Source organism: Taudactylus pleione, unplaced genomic scaffold (assembly GCF_031769625.1).
Source record: "Taudactylus pleione unplaced genomic scaffold, aTauple2 ptg000174l, whole genome shotgun sequence".
NCBI classification, from domain to species: Eukaryota; Metazoa; Chordata; class Amphibia; order Anura; family Myobatrachidae; genus Taudactylus; species Taudactylus pleione.
In genome coordinates, this window is record NW_028284576.1 from 3539927 (window position 1) to 3561609 (window position 21683).

Sequence of the window (21683 nt, forward strand, 5' to 3'; positions counted from 1 at the left end):
TCCTTTTCCTGGATCCTGAGGGCAGTGATGGAGGCACTTTTCAAGCACCTCAATCATTTTATTAAAATGCCTTTGGATATGGGTGCCCTTAGTGTGGCCAAGGCCAATTTTTACCAAATAGCTGGCTTCCCACACATCATAGGGGTTGTGGATGGTACTCACATACCACTTCAGCCTCCAGCACGGCTGGAGGCAATATTTAGAAACCGGAAACACTATCACTCCCTTAATGTAATGGTGGTATGTGATGCCTCCCTCCAGATCCTGTCCCTGAATGCAAAATTACCAGGAAGTGCACATGACTCCTTCATCATCCGGCAATCAGGGATATGGCACAAATTAACCAACCTACAAGCTGGTGATGCGTGGCTTCTGGGTAAGTGGAGACCTTTAGTACATAACAATGTTAAGCTTCATACAGAGTGAGCCTGATGTTGACTATTCTTTTTCACAGGAGACAGTGGCTACCCTTGCACGCCCTGGCTGCTCACTCCTTATTTGGCTCCCACACCAGGGCCACAAAGTGAGTATAATTCTGCACTTACAGCCACCAGGCAAGTGGTGGAGCGCTGTATCGGCCTTACCTGAGGATGGCCCCCCCGAGGTTGGTCGGAGGTCAGTACGTGGGGGGGCCATACGCGATGATGTGGTGGCCAGATTTTTTAGGTAATTCATGACAAAACAACAGTGTTTATACCTAATGTGGTAGGGTTTGTTTGAGAACATCTAATTATTTATTTTTATTTTCTCCATCTTCTGTTTTTTCACATAATCTTTGGCACTCCAACGATGACTACTTCCTGCTACCCTTAAAAAACCTGTATGTGGAAATTTTGGGGATATATTATGGAATCCATATTGCAACGCCATATTTGTGGACTCATGCTGGCATGGTCCTTCGTCAACCAGTTCTTGATTTGTTGTTTTTTTATTTGGTTTTGTTGGTATGTGTTGTATTTGTGATTATCACTGTGTGTTTTATTTGTGAGTGACCACTTTGATTTTTCAGTTATGTTGCAAATAAATGTTTTGAGAGTGAAATGTTGTACCTTTTTTGGAACATTACAAGCAAGTGTAACCAGGTTCACACACGTTACATTTGACTAAGGGGTAATCCAGTACTGACGCCAGTTGAGCTAAAATGTAATATGTTTTCAGGGTCCAAACCAACACCCAAAGGAAGCCTGTACAATCATTTGGCTTCGTAAGATTGGCCTAAGCAGCTTGCACCCCAACTAGGAACCTGTAAAATGTAGTAATATCTAATTGTGACTACACCAAAAGAGGGAAATGAGATTGTTACTGTTAGGTGTTTCTTGTGGCTGTTTTACATAAAAATACAACACACAATCTTAGTGTCAAAAAATGGAAATCCTTGCAGGAACAGTCTACTTATGTCAGGGTAAACAATCTGTGATTTAGAAAAAACGAATGAGCCAGAACGTTACTTAGAAAATAACACTTTATTTATAAAATGGGCAAAAAAACAAAAAGACTAATCCCTAAGGAGGACGGACATATGGTCAAGGACCACCAGCACACCGATTATATTGTGGCGCATCCGGGCCACACAGGCGGATAATTCTGCCTGACGCCTCTGTTCCTCTGTGGGTGAGAAAAGTGTGGGGATTAATACAATACTGAAACCACATTAAAAAACAAGCCAAAACCAAAACCCAACAAAAAAAAAAACATAATTACACCATTAAAACACATCAAACTAAAATGGTGTAGGCCAAAAATACAAGGCCAATGTACAAATTCCGACAGGTGTGATATGTGTATGTTGAAATCAGCAGTAACAGGTAAAGGCAATGGCCAAAATCCCCAAAAGTGTAGCCAAAAACCCCAAAAAAAGGATCCACACATGATTACATACAAACAGTTTGTGTCGATAAAAAAACGCAAAGAAAAACATACCGGAAGATACAACGCCAGCTCCGGAAGGCCCTCCATCGTCCTCCTCGGAGGTGCCTCCATTCCCCAAAGATCGGGGCGGGGTAATTACTGACTCCGGGGAGGGGGTAATTCTAAGAGGGGTGGTTGGAGGAGAGGGGGAATTGGGACGGAGGGGAAGGAGCCCCGAAATTTCTGCCTGAGGGTCTTGGAAGGCTGGGGAGGAGAGGGGAATAGGGGAATTAGTGGGAGTGGAGTGTTGGCTGGGGGTTGGGGAGAGTGGCCGTGAGCGCCGTCTGGCCGGACGATGACGGCGTAGTCTTCGCTGGGCCCCTAAAAGATGTGAAACAAATTGTGATTAGTTTCAACACAAATCCGCGAAAATCACCATTTTCAAATCCCCCCCCCCAAAAAAAGAACCATGCAGATATGAGTACAATGAATAAATATGAAATACAGGGAAAACATGGCCATGCAGATATGAGTACAATGAATAAATATGAAATACAGGGAAAACATGGCCATGCAGATATGAGTACAATGAATAAATATGAAATACAGGGAAAACATGGCCATGCAGATATGAGTACAATGAATAAATATGAAATACAGGGAAAACATGTCCATGCAGATATGAGTACAATGAATAAATATGAAATACAGGGAAAACATGGCCATGCAGATATGAGTACAATGAATAAATATGAAATACAGGGAAAACATGGCCAGGCAGATATGAGTACAATGATTAAATATGAAATACAGGGAAAACATGCACACGCAGTTAGGGCCACAAAGACAAACATGAAAACCACAATCCATAAAACTTACTTTCGGCGATCTGCATGCGAAAGCATGCCAGCAAGCGGGGCGTCCGCCGTTGCAGGTCCGACCACCTGCGCTCCAGCTGCCCGATCTGGCGGCGTGAGCCGTAGGAGCCCAGGCGGGCCCGTACCTCCGCATATGCGGAACGCTTTCGCGGTTGGTGATGGGTGGAGGCTGGCTGGTGATCCGCCTATCCATGACCTCCGTTAGCACCAGCAGCTCGCGCCTGGTGAATGCGGAGGCTCTCATGATGGCAATGGTGTTTTTATTAAAAATAATTTTTAATAAAGTACCCCAAAATTTTTTGATTGGCTAATGTATTTGGGAAATTAACAGGACCAATTCTATTGGTTAGTGTATGAGTCATGTGTTCGACAGGGCCAGAAATCTCTTGAGACTTATGATAGGCTTGATGCAGTGACATGCGTAAGCAAATTTAAATAAAGAAATGAACTCCGGGAAATATGCGGGTAGAAAAACAAATAGAACAATTATTTAATTGGGGCTAACATGTATTTTGACAATTAAAAGTGAATGTTTAAGCCGTACGTATTCTGCGGGTAAACACAAACACGGACATGAATAAAGTTTATTGCATTGTGTTAAAAAAAATAAAAAAAAAACAATTTAGCGAATTGATATATTGATTGGCATGATACGATTGAGGGAGGTAGGCAGAATAAACGAGCAGTTAATCGAAATCTGACAGTCCAAGTTCCGGGTAGTACTAGTGCGTGCGTTCCCTTCAAGCCACTTCGGGGATGTACGCTCGCTATTTGGCACGCTCGTTAGTTAGAGGAGGGGTCGCTTGAGTTTGGGGAGGATGTTTGTCTGGGTGCGAAAATACGAGCGAGTGCTTGAATTTAAATATTTTTTTACATACGCCGAATGTACGAACGGTAACTTGCGTCCGGGTCTGAATGAGGGCCACAATGTCTTATATTGTTCTCTACTCAATGCTGTTTTTGAGCAGTATCGACGCCCATCGCAAAACATTTCTAAGGCTGATGCTGAGTTCCATGGAATTTGAGTCCAAAAGGAAGACATGAAACGTGATACAAAAGACCTAGGACCTCATTCAGAGCTGCTCGCAAAATGCGAGCGCTCGCACTGAATGAGGGTGGCCGCTTCTCTGTAACGAGCCGGCCTCCTGGCCGCTCGCTAAGTTGTGGGTGACCACCCATAGCTTTAGCGAGTGGCCAGGTTGATGGTTGCGATGGTCATGACCATCGTGACCATCGGGGCTTGTGACAAAACCCTTGTGGGCAGGGTCTCGTCTGCCGCAAGCCCCAGTGAGCTTTCGGCTCTAATAGAGCCGGAGGCTCACCACTTTCATCATGAGTGATGTCAGTGGGGCCGCCCCCAAACGGCAGGCGTTCCTTCGGGAACGCCTCCGTTTGGCCAGCCACCCCCCCACCCCGCCTACCAAATGGTGCGAGCTGTCGATCACCAACGACAGCCGCCCCTTTTGTAGTGAGCCCCGGAGCGAGAGAATTTCTCTCTCGTTCCGGGGCTTGCGCACGTGCAGTGCGGCCGCTGCGTGTGCACAGGGCCTCAACGTCGACCGCTTGCGAGTGCTTGCAAGCAGGTCTGAATGAGGCCCCTAATTACATGTATTTACTGAGTTACACGTATCTTTGTATGTTACATGTGTAAAGGATATGATATGCTTTTAGCAGATCATGATGCTTTTGAGGTGCCTGTCATTATCAGTGACCTGATGGATTGCCGTTATTTTAATGTAGATTAAAACAATGATTCATTTGTAATTAGTAAAGAACGGCATGGCAGCCCCTACCCCCAGCTCTAGGGGACGACAGTCTTGGCTGGTGTTTCTATAACAAAGGACATCATAGCGTGTGGACCCCCCCCCCCCCCGACATAGTGTTCAAGCAACCCCAGTCCGTTCAGCACGGGGCTGAATTCCCTAGGAATCTCTAAAAATTCAGAACTCGTCCCTAGGGAAAAAAATAGCCCTACGCAGTAAGTGGGCATAGTCATAAGGGCGATACCATGTAAACAGTCATGCTGTTGATTTTTGAAATGTTGACATTGGAGTGGTCGGCATCTGCAGAACGATGACAAGTTCACAACTTCATCATGAAAAATGTGCACAGTCCCGCAAAGGAGAGTTAGGGTTAGGTTGCAGGAGGGGAGAGATAGGGTTCAGCACTGGGGAGGGGGTTAGGGTTAGTCTACAGGAGAATGTGGTTAGGGTTCAACACTGGGGTGGGGGTTAAGGTTAGGCTGTAGAAGGGGAGGGTTAGGAGTTGGGGATTAGGGTTATGCTGCAGGAGGGGAGGTGTTAGGGTTCAGCACTGGGGTGGGGGTTTAGGGGTAGGCTGCAGGAGGGGAGGGTTAGGGTTCAGCACTGGGGTGGGGGTTATGGTTAGACTGCAGGAGGGGAGGGGTTAAGGTTCAGCACTGGGGTGGGGGTTTAGGGTTAGGCTGCAGGAGGGGAGGGGTTAGGCACTAGGAAGAGGGTTAGAGGTTAGCAATACTCACAGCCAGGAGCACCGCAGAATCTGCTGGAAGTCATCCTGAAATCAGTGCCGTACCTGGAAGACACTGCTGGAGCCACCGTACCAGGTAAATCTAGACTAGACCATCAAGTAACCTTTTGTCAACATTCTTATCATGTCACCATTGTTGAAGATGGAGAGTGGTTCATTGCTTACTCTATATTTGTCCCTCAAGAGTGGCTTCAATCCCTTATCAAGATGGCAGCCATTTGTAGTTTTACATATGCGCAGCACCATCTTGTTACTCTGGTAGAGCTCCAAAGTGTAAGACAGACATCCTACAACTGAGACGTGTGATATACTGTGATTAGATATGGCCAGAGAGCCTGGTTCCGCCTGCACTGCTACCCGCTACCACCTATACGGTATACAATCGGGAAGCCGGCTGCCGGATTCACGACAGCCGGCTTCCCGACTGCTTTATCCCGGCGTGGGATAAATGACCGGCGTCTATATCTCGACGCCTGTAATTTCCCCGATGCCGGGTGCCACGAGCGGACAGCTGCGGGGGGGAGGGTTAGGTTTAGTGCACCCGGGGGGGATTTAGGGTTAGGCACCCCCCTGGGAGGGTTAGGGTTAGGCTAGGGGGAGGGAGGGTTAGGGTTAGGCACCCCCGGGGGGAGATTCGGGTTAGGCACCCCCCGGGAGGGTTAGGGTTAGGCTAGGGGGAGGGAGCGTTAGGGTTAGGCACCCCCGGGGGGAGATTAGGGTTAGGCACCCCCCCGTGGGACTTAGGTTTAGGCAGCGGGGAAGGGGGGGTTAGGGTTAGGCACTTAGAGGGGGGATTAGGGTTAGGCACAGGGGGGGAGGTTAGGCACCCCTAAGGAGGGTTAGGGTTAGGGGGGTTAGGTTAGATTAGTTGATACTTACCTTACCACAATCAGGATTTCGAGCACTGTCGGGCTTCCGCTGCCGGGCTCTGCTATTTTGATGGGCTGCCACTGGCGGGATTCGAACTCCCGGCCATGCGGCTGCAGGGATATCATACTGATTCCCCCTGTATGCATTCTGTTACCGGCAGGTGAGCTGTATGCCTCTGCTCCGCGCAAGCTCTGCTCCTTGACCAGACACAGGGGAAACCAGGATTTCTCGGCATGGTAGTCACCGGGTATTACCTGTGAGGTCGTTGTGGCGGGGGGTCTCTGGCAGCAGTGCTGGTTTTTGGTGGGGGGCATTGACTGTGCATGGTTCTGTGCGGGAACTTTGTCACTAGGCCTGGTGAGGTCTGGCGGTGTTTCCGTTCCGTTGGGATGGGCGCCACCATCTTGCCTGTGGCCATGTGATTCCAGCTGTCCAATCCTGGTAGGTCATGTGCTCATTCCAGCCAGTCACAGCGTGGCACTGAGTATTTAGGAAGGTCCAGAGCCTTCCTTCCTTTGCCAGTGCAACGTGTTTCTCAGCTGCGGCTGAGAGAGAGTACCTGTGCCTTACCTGCCTGCTTGTTATACGCTTCTAGCCTGAACCTTGCCTGCTCCAACCTGCTGGACTTACCCTGCACCCTCCATATACCTTTTCACCTGCCTGAGTACCTGAACCTGCTGTTTCCCTGCACCTTGCCTCCATTCACTCCCAGCTGGACTTCATTACCTCTGCCTGCATTCTGTTACAGCTCACCATACCTGTATACTGGAATGTTCCTGCCTGTCACTATCTGGACATTCTCCCATTAACCCCCACTACAGTTATCAAGTGCACTTTAGTGCTATACCTGGACTTTTATCATTTGCCATTCCCATGTCTTCTAAGCCACTTATTAAAAACTCCACTTTTTCATTTAAGTCTGCTTCTGTGTCTGCTCCTATCACCACCCCGGGTCCACAACAAAATCAGAACCTCACAGTTGTAGAGCGATAAAGTGGAGAGAGATAAAGTTTCAACCAATCAGCTCCTAACTGACATGTTACAGGCTGCATTTGAAAAATGACAGGAGCTGATTGGTTGGTACTTTATCTCTCTCCAAAGCTAACTACATCTACCCCTGAGAGTGTATAATGGCGAGTACGGCTGTACTGTCACATTACTACAGAATAAACCACCCCACTGGTTAAGTACTGGGTTGTCCGTTGACTCAGGGCATACCACCGCCAGCTGTACACACATGTACCGACAGAAATTTCATCACTGTCGACATGATCATCGTCAAAGTGGTCAATGTCGTCATGCCAAAAATATTGACATTACAACCATGTCTACAGTATTATAGAAAAGCACATTTCTAGTTGTGCTATGACCAGTGTCTCTCATTTTCATCATCGATTTGTTATTTAAAATGGAAGTTGTGCATGTTAATGCGTTCCAGTAGTACTGGGGATTTTCCATGGGCATAGAAACATAGATAGAAACATAGAATTTGACGGCAGATAAGAACCACTTGGCCCATCTAGTCTGCCCCATTTTTAAACATATTATTACCTCAAGCCTTATTGATCCTTACTTCTTCTGATGGATATCCTTATATCTATCCCATGTATGTTTAAATCGCTCTACTGTCTTAGCCTCTACCACCTCTGATGGGAGGCTATTCCACTTGTCCACTACCCTTTCTGTGATGTCATTTTTCCTCAAATTTCCCCTGAACCTACCACCCTCCAGTGTCAGAGCATGTCCCCTTCTTCTAATACTTCTCTATCTTTGAAGAATGTCTCCTTCCTTTACCTTGTTAAAACCCTTTATATATATATATTTGAACGTTTCTATCATGTCCCCCTTTCCCTTCTCTGCTCCAAACTATACATATTAAAATCTTTTAGTCTTTCCTGGTACGTTTTGTGGTGTAGACCTTGCACCATTTTAGTTGCCCTTCTTTGTACAGTCTCCTTGGGCAGTTCCCAAACAAAAAAAACCCAGAATGTAGGTGTCAGTACACCAATGGATAAACTAGGAGGACTGGGGGCACATTTGCGCAGTTAGAACAGTGGCCCTGATTCAGAGCTGGACGCTCTGACAGAGCGCTCGCTCTGAATCAGGGCCGTCCCTCTGAATTTAAGAGCGGCCTCCTGGCCGCTCGCATAGCTGTGGGTGACCACCCACAGCTATAGCGAGCGGCCAAAATGATGGTCCTGATGGTCAAGACCATCGCGACCATAGGGCTTGCGACGAAACCCTTGCGGTAGGGTCTCGTTGCCACAAGCCCTGGAGTGCTTTAGCTCTATCACAAGTGATGTCAGTGGGGCCGGCCCCAGACGGTAGGCGTTCCCATGGGAACGCCCCCGTCTGGGCAGCCACGCCCCCGTCACGCCCACCAAAGGGGGCGTGCTGTCACTCACCATCGACAGCACGCCCCCTTGGCCGTCGTTATTCGGGTCTCGCGCATGTGCACGACGGAGCCGCCTCCGTCGTGCGCACGTGCACTTGGCCAACATCGACCTGCCTGCGAGCGCTCAGTGCTCGCGAGCGGGTCTGAATTAGGCCCAGTGCTCCATGACTCTGTGTATAAAACTTTCATATATGACCTTTAATGACTTTTTCCAGTAAACCAGGGGTATTTCCCACACTGAAAAGCAATTGTAATCATAGATATTTACAAATAATAAAAAAATATCTGTGGATAGGATAATTAAACTGCTGGGTGAATGATGGTTTAATACTGCAGTTATCTCTGCTAATAATTCACAGTGACATTATTCCATAGAAGTTATGGTTTCATTATTAACCCAGTAGGAGCAAATATTATGACCAAATAGAGAAAAAAAAAAAGGAAAAAAAAGACGAAACGCTAATAAGATGACTGCAGGGTTTCATTAGAGCAAGTTAGTGCTGTAATATATTGTGTTATATAGTGCAGCGTACCGCATACTGTATCAGGGATGTTAAGCAATCGCATTTATGATTTAATTAAATCCAAAATAAACATAGTATGCAAAATACAAAGCACACAATATTTATTATTTATTTATTTATTAACAGTTTCTTATATAGCAAATTCCGTTGTGCTTTACAATATGAATCAACATTAACATTTTACTGGGTTGTAAAAGACATACATACATACATACATACAAGACATACGTAAATGACAGACATAAAGGTAAGAGGGCCCTGCTCGCAAGCTTACAATCTATAAGGAAATTGTGTTGTTACACAAGGATAAGTGCTACATATTGCAAATTGGTCCAGCCCGATTGCAGATGTTCTTGGTGGGCTGTATAATCCAATCACACTGGAAAGTTGGCCTAGGATTAAGGGGATGTTAAACTGAAGGCAAAGAAGATGTGATAGGTGATTACTTTAAGAAGGGAGTTATATAGGGAGCTATAAAAGGTTAGGTGGGCGGTCCTGGAATCTGATAAGCTTCTCTGAGGAGGTGAGTTTTCAGAGAACGCTTGAATGTTTGGAAACTAGAGGAAAGTCTTATTGTGCGTGGGAGGACATTCCACAGGGTGAGTGCAGCCCGAAAAAAGTCCTGTAACCATGCATGGGAACAAGTAATACGTGGTATTAGAGACGCAGATCTTGTGAAGAGCGGAGATGTCGGGTTGGGAAATATTTTGAGATAAGTGAAGAGATTATGTTGGTGTGGTTTGGTGTGTGTAAGTATTTCAAATTGAATACGGTAGAAGACCAATGGAGGGACCGACAGAGTGGATCAGCAGACACTGCGGGTTTGGTGAGAAAGATCAGCCTAGCAGCTGCATTCAAAATGGATTGTAGTGGGGAGAGCCTGTTTTTTGGGAAGACCAATAAGGAGACTATTGCAATAGTCAATGCGGGAAATAATAAGTGCATGTATTAGAGTTTTTGCAGTGTCTTGTGTAAGATATGGTCGAATTTTGAATATGTTTTTTAGATGTGTGTAACAGGATTTAGAGACAGATTGAATGTGGGGAACAAAAGACAGTTCAGAGTCAAGGATGACACCTAGGCAGCGAGCTTGTAGGGTGGGGCTGATTGTCGGGTTGTCAACAGTAATAGAGATATTCAGTTGGTAACTACTATTGGCCGGTGGAAATATATTTAATTCTGTTTTGGATATATTAAGTTTGAGGTGGCGAGATGCCATCCAAGATGAAATGGCAGAGAGACATTCAGTGACACGGACCATGGTGCACAGATGGTGACAAATCAGGGGAGGAAAGGTAAATTTGAGTATCGTCCACGTATAGATGATACTGAAAACCAAAAGAGTGGATAAGTTTGCCAAGAGAGGTGGTATAGATTGAGAAAAGCAGAGGACCTAATACTGAGCCTTGTGGTACTCCAACTGATAGATGTATTGAAGTGGAGGTAGAAACAGAAAAGCGAACAGTGAAAAAGCGAATAGATAGGTAGGATGAGAGCCAAGAAAGGGCTGTGTCTTGAAGACCTAGGGATTGTAGTGTTTGTATGAGAAGAGAGTGGTTAGCAGTGTCAAAGGCAGCAGAGAGATCTAGAAGAATTAGAAGTGAATAATGGCCTTTTGCCTTGACAGTGATCAGATCATTTACTACCTTAGTCAGTGCTGTCTCAGAGGAGTCTTGGGATCAAAAGCCTGACTGAAGTGGGTCCAATAAGTTGTGGGTGTTAAGAAAGTGTGTGAGGCGAGTGTAGACAAGTCTCTCCAGTAGCTTGGAGGGGCATGGGAGCTGGGAGATAGGACAGTAATTTGAGAGAGAGTTAGGGACAGTGGCCCTGATTCAGAGCCGGACGCTTTGACAGAGCGCTCACTCTGAATCAGGGCAGGCCTTCTTGTTTTTTAGAGCGGCCTCTCGGCCACTCGCATAGCTGTGGGTGACCACCCACAGCTATAGCGAGCGGCCAGGAAGATGGTCGCGATGGTCAAGACCATCACGACCATCGGGCTTGCGATGAGACCCTTGTGGTAGGGTTTCGTTGCCGCAAGCCCCAGAGAGATTTCGGCTCTCACAGAGCCGAAATCTCTCCCACTGACATCACTCGTGATGTCAGTGGGGCCACCCCCAAACGGAGGCGTTCACATGGGAATGCCTCCGTTTGGGCAGCCACTCCCCCGGCCCGCCCACCAATGGGGGCATGCTGTCACTCAACATCGACAGCACGCCCCCTTTGGTACGAGACCCAGAGTGACAGTTTGCCCATCACTATCTGGGTCTCGCGCATGCGCACGATGGAGCCGGCACCATCGTGCACATGCGCACTGGGCCACCATTGACTCGCTTGCGAGCGCATAGCGCTTGCAAGCTGGTCTGAATCAGGCCCAGAATTTTGTTGTTTCAAAATGGGTGTTCACTTCATGCTTGAAAAGTGATGGAAAGATACCAGTAGAGAAAGAGAGATTACAGATTGTAGTTAAGTGTGGGATGAGCACAGGAGACAGAGCTTTACTGATTGGTGAGGGTATAGGATCAAGAGGAGAGGTAGTAGAGTAGGAGGATGAGAAGAGTGTAGATAGTTCATCTCCATTTGTGGGGTCAAATGATGAGAACATGCCACTGGGTTCAGGTAGGGAATTGAACAAGTCCCTGGCTGAGGAATTGCATACCATTTAATTTCAGATATTATCAATCTTCTTCTTGAAATAGGAAGCAAGATCTTGTGCACTGATAGTAGCAGGTGGGTTGGGTGACGGAGGGGAAAGAAGTGATTTAAATGTATTAAAAAGTCGCTTGGAGTTAGAGGCTTGGGCAGAGATGACAGTTTGGAAATATGTTTGTTTGGCATTATCCAGCGCATTACGATAACAGTGGTAGATAGTCTTATATGTGAGGAAGTCACTTGGAGTATAAGACTTTCGCGACTGAAGTTCTACTTTACATGAGAGTTTTTGTAGGTGTCTTGTCAATTTGGAATGCCACGGTTGACGTCTAACTCTATGCAGAGTGTGATGGGTAGCTGGAGCTACTTCATCAAGTCTCGGGAAAAGTGAAATTAGAAATAGGTAAGAGTGATTGTTGCAGAGAGGTGGATAGTTGTTCAAAATTAATAGCATTAATATCTCTGCGGGTTTGAGGAGGCTTGGTTGATTTGATTGGCATTGAGGTTGACGTAATGGAGGAGAGTGTGCAGGTGATAAGGTTATGATCTGAGAGAGGGAAAGGAGAATTAGTGAAATCAGAGACTGAGCATAGTCTGGTAAATATAAGATCAAGGCAGTGGCCATCTTGATAAGTAGAGGAGTCAGTCCATTGGGAGAGGCCAAGAGAAGATGTTAAGGAGAGAAGTTTGGAGGCATGAATGGATTGTGGACTGTCAATGGGTATATTGAAATCACCCATGATGATGGTGGAGATGTCAGAAGATAGGAAGTGAGGGAGCCAGGCAGAAAAATGTTCCAAAAATAGATAGCAGCAAAGCGCAGAGAGAAAGGGGTGAAAGTCCTAATAAAATGTACTTAAAATGATGTAAATGTAAGAGATGGTACCTGTGGAATAACTGTGTATGTAAAAGATTGGGACAGTAGTATTCCTACTCCACCTCCTTTAGTATTACCAGGCCTGGAGGTGTGTGTGAAGTGAAGGCCACCGTGTGAGAGTGCTGCAGGGGAGGCAGTGTCTGATTGTGTGAGCCATGTTGGCAGTGTCTGATTGTGTGAGCCATGTTTCTGTTATTGCCAGAAGATTGAGGTTATTTGAGATAAAGAGGTCATGGGTGGATGTTAGTTTGTTGCAGACAGAGCGTGCATTCCATAAGGCACATTTTAGTGTCTTGGAGGCTGATGGGAGGCATGTGATGTGTCTGAGGTTTGCTGGATTTATATTCCATTGTGAGTGGGGCATGTGGGTAGGGCCTGGATTTGGTGATATGTCTCCAGCTAATAGAAGTAGAAGGAGAGAGATATAAATATAGTTGTAGGTTTTGGCGACAGGTTGTGGATGTTATTGTCAATTTATAAAGATAAGTAAATAGGTCATGTGTGTTCACAAGAGGGGAGCAGATTATTGAAGCTGCAATGTGCACAGATGGGTGAGCTGCAGGGTGAGAGAAGGATGTAATAGCCCGAGAGAAGATGCCATGGAGTGAAATAAGAATGAATAATATTTGGTACCTGATGATTTAGAATTTAAAGAGAAAATTCTTAGAATACAAAATAAATATAGTTTTCATTTAGAAATGACCTGCTTTGTGATGTTGTTCAATGTTTGTTCAACTGTGTTTTAACTGTTCTTTTTGGATACTTTGTGCATGGGATGCACAGCTCAAATTCGAGCACAGCTTTCTTAGGTCTGACTAGTAAGATATACTGTGGCTGATTAACACAGACTACATCTGAGTCATGTCCAGCTGACCTAAGGTGTTAAATTGCCTTGTGTTTGACTATGTAAACTACAGCCCAGTATGCCATCATAAACTATACTTCACTGACAACATCACAAAAATAGGGAATGACTATTGCAACAATTTAAGATATCACATACATTTAAATAAGTTGATTGAATAAAGTTCAGAGTATGATTGCAGGAGGGTGGATATCACATACCTGAGAGATGAGAATTGTATAGTGCAAAATATAGTGCCAGATTTTTAGTGTTAAACATAAAATTGTGACATTGCGTCCATACATTTACGTTTCTAAAGCAGACAAAAACTAATACATTCATCCTTGACAAAGAACCTCTCATGGTTCGAAATGCTTTGGTTTGAGCAGAATGGCATTGGCAAGAAGTTCTGAGGAAGATTGGCAGCGATGTCTGACGTCATCGACCGGCAACGCGGAGAAGACAACCTGCACTAAAGGATACCGGGGAGATACTACACACCAGATCCCAAGCATCTAGCACACAGACCGAAGATCCCACTTGCAAGATAAAGGTAGGGAAAGTAAGGACAAGTGCCAGAGATCTTTTACTCCACAAACTTTTTTCAAATCGGATATCGAAAAAATACCATTCATTAATATTACGTCTACAAAAGAGCTACTAAAGCCATTAAAGTGCTAATTATAAAAAAATTATGTGGGATCCCCCCCCCAAGCATAACCAGCCCAGAGCTCTTTGAGCCGGCCCTGGTTCAAAAAATATGGGGAAAAATTTGCATAGGAGTACCTCGTATTTTTAGAACCAGCACCAGGCTCCACTAGCAGGGGGGTAATGCCCATATGGATCTCACTGATTTGGGCAGGGGCGTTAAGAGCTGAACCAGGGAGGGGGCATGGCCTAATAGTACTGCATGCTGGGGCGGGGGGTGCTCTGGGCCCCATAGCTAATCCAGGGGGGGGGTGCTATCAGTGTGATCGCCCCCCTACAGGCAGAGGAGGCTGCTGCTCTCAGGTAAGAGGGAGGGGGCAGTACAAATACAACTGAACAATCACTTGCAAACACGATTGCATACACCATCGATGGACAAGATTGAATCAAACATGATTCTTAGTAAATTTGTCAGTTTCTCTTAAAACAAACTCACTCATGTCTATGCAATGTCAAGTGTGTTTAATACTCGACCAGACGCAATTCTTAGTATGCTAACTTCCTAGAGTATAGATATATCTGATACAAAGATGCATCCATCCTTATCAACTCTGGAATTGACACCAGACCAACAGGACTCGCAAAAATACGCATCTTAAAAGAAACTCGAAATCGGACACATCTCTAGGGAGCTTGGTTGACTCGTGGTGACATAATCGTACTGTGCTTAATTTGCTTGTGAGTAGCCCTGGCTTGTTTCCACAAGTGCAAGTGGGCACAAGTATAAAGCATGCTTCACGCGCAATTTGTACACATGCACAATTCCACGTTTTTCCTGCATGGACACAGCCTCTCTGCTCCCCCAGCCAGCGCTGTACCGATGTACGGAGGACTGTTCCCTCCTGTCAGTGACCAGAGCCAGCTACTCCCTTCCCTGCGACTTTCCCTCAAGCTATATATATATATATATATATATATTTTTTTTTTTTTTTAAATAATTAGAAAACTTGCAGTGTTATTTCTTAGAATGTACAGTATTATTTCTTAAAAGAGAGCCAGGTTTGGGAAAAAAATAAAAAAATAAATCCACTTTCAAGGGACCTCCTGGTGTTTGTTATTAAATATTCTTTTCAAAAATGTTCTACAGATAAGTAATCTAGTTTGCAAATTATTCATGTAAGAACAAAAACATATGGTACAAGGAAGTGTCACATATCAAATTAACCAGTGCAGTCTCGTGACGCGGCGTGCCGTATCAGATTATGACTAATTGCATTTCCAGGCCAAAAAAGACACTCGGCGCAAGCCGGGTCACATGGGACCATACTTGCCAACTCGCCCTCATTGTCAGAGAGACTCCCTGAAATAGTAGCAATCTCCCTGACTCCATGAAGCGTCCAGCAATCTCCCTGATTGCACCTTACCCCCATTATGAAGCTGTTATATATCTAAAAAAAACAGAGATACAGTATATACATTCAAAAGGGATCATTAGTATTATTTCCCTGCATTGGCTATAAGGCACAATGATCCCTATGGCTACATGTATTTTCTCATAAGTATCAGTGTGTTTTCATCAACAAGTAGATATTACTGACTGCTCTGGGGCTCATTTACATTTGGGTGTAAATCAGTGTTATGACACGCCTCTCAGATGTAGCAGGACACGCCCACTGTAACATGGCGCTCATAGGTGCAGCTTTCACACTCTCCCTGACATGCTTTTTTGAAAGTAGGCAAGTACAGTATGCATGGGTCACTTGTTGCAGCCATCTTTCGCCTCATGGCATATTGAGGCTAGGTCTATGAGGAGTCGGACACATCTGTACAGCAGATATTTGCAAAAGATGACCTTGTGTTCTAGATACAGTAACACAAACATTGAATTCAATTTCAAATTCTTCCAATGTAAGAATGGGTAATCAGCATGGGGCCTTTCAGCTGTTGTGGAGCTGTAGCCTCACAGACAGCAGCTTCCCAGAATCCCAGTGCATACAGTAGATTTGTATTGCTAAACAGCCAGGCTTTACATGTACACAATGTGTGTGGTTGTACAGTGTATACATGCAAATACTACTGCATTGTGCTGTCAAGTTTATGGGCCAACTATATGCTAAAAATTGTATTAATTAACTTTTACCTCTTTTTAATAATAATAGTAATATATATATATATATATATATATACACATATATGTATACACACACACATATATATATATATATATATATATATATATATATATATATATATTATATACTGTATAAGTGTATATAAATTAATTTTTTATAAATTAAATTCAGCAGCACAGTTGTAATGTATGAGGGCTGGGGCAGCCTGCTGGGCTGGCCAATACTTTTGTCTGGACCAGTCAGAGACTCAGGGGGTCATTCAGACCCGGTCGTTAGCGCCGATGCGCTCGGACTGGGTCGATGGACCCCCACAGAGCATGTGCACGACGGCGCCGGCGCCGTCGTGCGCATGTGTGAGACCCGCTACGACCGACAGCGCTGGTCGTAGCGGGTCTCGATCCAAAGGGGGCGAGCTGTCGATGTTGATTGACAGCTCGCCCCGTTTGGAAGGCGGGCCGGGGGGGTGGCAGCCCAAACGGAGGCGTTCCCATGGGAACGCCTACCGTTTGGGGGCTGCCCCACTGACATCACTAGTGATGTCAGTGGAGAGCTTCTGGCTCTGACAGAGCCAGAAGCTCTCCGGGGCTTACGACAAGGGAGACCCTACCCTAGGGTCTTGTCGTAAGCGCGGATGGTCGCGATGGTCTCTGACCATCGCGACCATCACCGGAGCAGTCGTTAGAGCTGTGGGTATTAACCCACAGCCTAATGACCGCAACAGAGGCGGGCGGTCAGGATGCAAGTGGCCGCCCAGTTTCTGAGCGACCGCTTGCATCCTCCGACCGCCTCTGAATGAGGCCCTCAGACCTCACCTGGCACAGTGGCGGGTCCTCGATCCTGTGTCCACAGCCGGTACACACTGGCAGCGCTAGCCCCATCACACAGCAGCTCCTCACTGACCTCTGGGAGCCTTGGGAGGGAAACGTGATAACGCCTCTGTCTCACCTATCACAATAGGTTGCCGGGAGACGGCACGTCAGCAGGAGGAGGGGAGGCTGCGGCTGTCTCCCTCCTCTGTGCTGGGTGTCGCGGACAAGCAGCAGCGGCCGCCCAGTGCTGGATTAAAGAAGATGGAGTGAGAGAATACTATTATACAGTATGGAGACGGCGGGCGGTCGGTGTTCCACCCTCAGCAATGTTGCGCTCTATGCGGAGGCACCTACCGCACCACCCTAGCTACGGCCCTGCATAGACGTGTCAGAGCACAGACTGTTCTGCTATTACTTTCTCTGTATGGTGATAGCACAGGCTTCGGACAGGAAACATGCTTAGTCCTGAAATACAAATACAGCCAAATTTAGGGGTTCCGAGTCAAAATGAGTCCTGGTTCGGAGTCATTTTGGGGTTCCGAGTCAAACAGAGTCCTGTTTCGTTTTTCTGCCGTCAGTTTGGAATTCGGATTTACAACCGTACTTAGGTCTTGAATTGCTAGTACTGTAAACAGGTCCAAAATATCTGTTTTGTCAATTTTTTAAATAATTTTTACTGATTTTTTTTTAAATCAATTTTCATCGGTTTTTAAGGAATCCAAAACCTAACCAAAATCAAATTCGAACCAAAAAACTTGAGGGTGGTTTTGCCAAAACCAAAACATGACGACAAATTAGAGCCAAAACCGAAACACATCTCTAATTATTTTGTACTTTTTATAATTTTTTTTTTTTTTACGTTTTATTTTTTTTAATGTAACTGCAGGAGGAAGCCTGAGTCCGGTGCACTACACATGTGTGACTTGTCAACACCGGGTCATACATGCACGGAGGGTACCAGGACAGGCCAGGGAAATAGTAAGAGTTCTCTTACCACTGCCAGCCCGAATCGCTCAGCTAACCCAGCGATTGGTTCATGGTAAATTGGCTGATAAAAGATTTTCTGTTATAAGTGGTGATAGAAAAAAATATTTAAATCAGTATTTCCTAACTCTGGTCCACAAGTCACCCTGAAAGTCTAGGTTTTAAGCACTTTTAGTGCAAGAGACTTAGGACTTCATTCAGAGTCGGTCGTTGCAGCCGCACGGTCGTATAGTAAAAGGGGCCGGATATGCAAATGATGCACATGCATGTTGCGTCCCTAAGGTCGGATCGTTAGCTGGCCGACCAAGGGGTGTATGCGGTCGGATCGCTAAAAATACGCCCACATCTCGTACGCATAACACGTCATCTCCGGCTACATAAGGATTAATCGCGAGCATCGTAAACCATCGGAACTGGTCGTAGAGCTAAAGGTTGACCATACCCTCTCTTAAGCTCTACGATCATGTCAGTGTAAAACCTCCCCTGTCACGTGTGCCGTGACACTACTTTGTTAATTATGCACTCCCTTAAAACGCCGTTCGCATAATGAGGCATGCCTGCGTTCGGATCTCCACACCCCCGTTTTCAAGCACCTTCCCCTGTTACCACCCACAAACGCCGCAATCTGTCACTCAAACATAACGACCTGGCGGTGTTCAAGGAGAGAGAAATTTCTGATCGTAGCTGCTAGTTTGCGCACGCGCACTGCGAATTGTACGCATGCGCAGTTAAGCGAACATCAGCTGCGTACGACCGCTTCGACTCTAAATGAGGTCCTTAGTTTGTGCTTCAGTCACGGTCCACATTAAGGCTTCTTTGTCTTCCCTTGTACTTTTGTGCATGTACCTTGGGTTGACTATCCCAACCATTAAATAGAAAACAAAATTGCTTTATTAATAAACCTATTAAGCAAGCAGTGCCCTGTTTCCAGTTACCTATTGGGGACGGGATGTACTAAGGGCTCGATTCAGACCCGGATGCTAAGCTGCGCTCTCTCACAGCCAAAAGGGGCTGGGTATGCAAATTCTGCGATTACACTGTCTGGTGTAAGGTAGCCATCTATGTCTTAGAGAGCGACGGCAGAGTGAACGCACGCCGATATAAAGGCGCCCACTTTTCTTTCTTAACACACGTCATCTCCAGGAAGTGTGTGATTAATCAGAACCATCTAGAGCCATTGGAGCTGCACGTAGCGCTTGAGGTAGACCCTACCCCAGCGCAAGCACTGCGATCACTGCAGGCTGAAATACAACCAAGTGACTTGTACAATGACGCATCCATGCTAATTATGCACACCCATAAAACTCAGTTTTGATGCCTAGACACGCCTGCGTTCGCAGCACCGCTCCCCCGTTCACAAGCACCTTCCCGTTACCACCTACAAATGGCGCTATCTGTCACTCAAAGTAGCATCCAGTCTGTGTACTACGAGCACACAATTCCTGGATGCAGTGACTGGTTCGCACATGCCTATTTTAATGCATACACATGCGCAAACGTCCGATTCATAAACCCGGATGTCCTCACATTGCAAGGGATAGATCTTATAGGAAGAGCTGTCCCAAGTGTAATTATTCATGCATAGAGTGTTAATAAACGCATCATGTGATACAAGATACTTATCGCCCTGGGTGGAGCTTGTTTGTAGCGTACTTATAGACAGATTAATGGCGCACGGTCTTTAGCAGCATTTAGCTTCTGGCAACATGTGAAACTTGGCTGGCACGGGACATGGAAACGTCTATATTCTGTAACCAGAATAACAATCCGCAGTTTGTATTTACTGTGTCTCCAAATCCCTCAAGTGCTCCTTGTAACTTAGCTTTCAAAACAGTTTGTACATTCCATGAATTGTGATACATTTTTTACCCACAACAACACCGTTTCCACCGACCATTTGTTTTTGAAATATTATTCTCGATTGTCCAGTTGAGATTTAAGAGGAACATATAACGAATAAATGGCCAAGACTCCGAGGTCCTATTTTGGCACATATGTCTTGTCTGCAGAACTGGAAGTGGTAATTTAGTCCCTGAAAGATTTACGGACATAAGAAAATTAGGAATGGTTACGTGCTTAGTTGTAGTTTTGTGCCACTATTCAAGTTTTCCCTTCACAACGGGAATTGCTGCCATGTTTTATTGCACTCAGATGTTTTGCTTAGTGTGAAACACTTACACATTACAGCCAAAATATAGCTGTTTTCATGCAAAACTACAGCAAAGTTTAAAGTACTGAGATTTACAAGGCAATTTATTTTATAACATGCTTGTATTCAGGGAATCATTTCTTTCTTTCTTTTTTTTTCTCTCTTTGCCAGAGATGCCTAAAGCACTCAGAGTTTGGATGCAGAGAAATGCAAAGTGAGGGAAACTTTTGAAAGGAACGAAAAACACAGAATTTCACACTACGCAAGTTTCAACTTTTTTTTTTGTACTTAGAGCTAAAGTGGGAAAATAATAAAATACTGACTGTTTTTTAATATCTTGCAAAAATAACCTGTTTAGCTCTTGCAGTGGTAACTGCAGTATATTTGAATATTGTACTTAATGTGCATTTGGTATCTTTTAACCGTTTTTCACTTTCTGCTTATCTTGATGTCCCCAGGATTAAAGTAGTTGTGGATGGAATAGCCTGCAGGCAATCAGATTATGAGAATGTTCACAGCAGCACATAGTATTTCAGGAAACTAGTGTGTTGATCTTGTCTACTAGGCGGCAGTGATCTGTTCACTTTTGTTGTTGAATATGTGAGGATAGTCTGCATGTGACAGGTGCTGTGTACTGTGAGGAAACTATTGTCTTCTTGACAGGAGTGGAAACGGTATGCAGTCGGGATGCCGACAGTCTAAATACCGACCGTCGGCATCCCGACTAACTAATGCCAGCAAGGGTCTAATGACAGGCGTCAAAATCCCGACCCCTGTCATTTTACATACGCCGGGAGCCCGACGCCCGGCATACCAATCGAAGGTAAGCCAGGCACCCTTTAGACACTTGGGGGGGGGGGGAGGTTAGGGTTTGGCACCCCTAAGGGAGGGTTAGGGTTAGGGGGGGGGGCGGTTAGGTTAGAGAATAGTGAAAATATTTAGCTGTCGGGATCTTCACTGCCGGTCTTCCAGCGTCGGGATTCGAACCGCCGGACATGTGCCTGGCATTATTTCATACCGATCCCGTGGACACACAGGAGACAGTGGAAGACATTTGCCTCTGGGTGCCACCTCTGAAGGGGGCATACTCACCTCCTTCATTGCTTCAGATTCTGCTTTAGCAGGGAGCTAAGGGGGCATCTGTTGTGGTCCTCCTCTTCCCGGGGCCTCCATCCTGCAGTCTGTTCTCTAGGGACAGATCTCCAGTAAGGAAACTTCATCAATTTTCATAAAAGGGATGGGGCAGAGGCTGGAGTGCATAGCCCCCTCCCTCCTTTGTTGGTTCTTCCCCCTTACACATGTGAGATCAGCTTTCTCAGCTATTGCTATGGGAGCAGCAAATAGCAAGAACAGAAGTCCCTGGTCAGCTACAAGTAGTGTTTGTGTGCTGCAGAGTTGGTAGCTAATTGGGGAGGAGTGTGTGACTGGGTGCTGCTGGGGAGTTGGCAGTGAATGCAGGGGGAAGAGTGTGTGTGACTGGGTGCTGCTGGGGTGTTGGTAGTTAATGCAGGATGTGGAATTTGTGTGACTGGTTGCTGCTAGGGTGTTGGTAGTGAATGCAGGGGGAA